Here is a 979-nt window from a genome sequence, read left to right on the forward strand (position 1 = left end):
CCTTTTAGGAAGGTAAAAACATAAATTTCTTTGTTCATATTCTAATCACTTAAAGTGAGTGGTGTTTTTTTGTGCCAAACAGCAAAAGACCAGTGTTTAGTTTCTGAAATAAAAAAGTACAGGCTCACCAAAGGCTCACTGAAGGCAGGACTGGTACATGTCTGATGGCATCTGACGCTTATTTACCTCAGGGCCATTGGTGAATGCTGATGCTAACTCACCCACGAACAAATGATAAGAGTCTCCACAGTATTTTCCAGCAAGAGTCTGGCTTCACTGCTGGTTGCCTCCTGCGTTTTTCTTGACGGTGGAGGGCCAGGAGTGTGGCTGGGGCTGCACTGACTGTCCCTGAGATAGCCGCTGACTCAGGCTCTGGGTTCTTTTTATTGTGAAATGTATGTGCAGGTACATGTTTATTTGATGAATAATAAAAGGGACATCTGTGTACCTACTGATAACCCAGCATAAGAGATAGAACATGGCTAGCTTTCTGAGAAGCATTCTCCCCATATATTAATGCATTTTTAAGAGGCTTTCCTTTCAAATTGCATTGAAGAGGTTTTTGTTTTTAAATCAGGAGTACCATCTTTGGGCAGGGTGACGGGTCAGATGCTGGAACACAGCTGGGGCAAAGCAGCCTGTCTGAGAGTCAGGCACCATGTTTTGAGTCCAGAATTTTGACCTTGAGTCACTTTAAACTGGTTATTATCTAGTTGTGATGATTCCTAGACACTTGAGAGGTCTTAGGAAGTTTTGGGGGCTAGTCTACATAAAATAGGCTTTTTAGCTTAGTTGAAAGTATACAGTGCTTATTCACTTACAAAGACACAATTTAATAAGGAAAAAATAGAACCATTTGTTTTAGCTGAGTTTGACTTATTACCACCGATAATTGCCATTGGATTGTGTTTTTAACTTTGTCACTTTGCCAGGAATATAAATCAGGGCATTATTCTTAGATCTTCACATAATTAGGAGG

The sequence above is a fragment of the Propithecus coquereli genome, unplaced genomic scaffold (genome assembly GCF_000956105.1).
Source record: "Propithecus coquereli isolate 6110/MARCELLA unplaced genomic scaffold, Pcoq_1.0 Scaffold139, whole genome shotgun sequence".
Taxonomy (NCBI): Eukaryota; Metazoa; Chordata; class Mammalia; order Primates; family Indriidae; genus Propithecus; species Propithecus coquereli.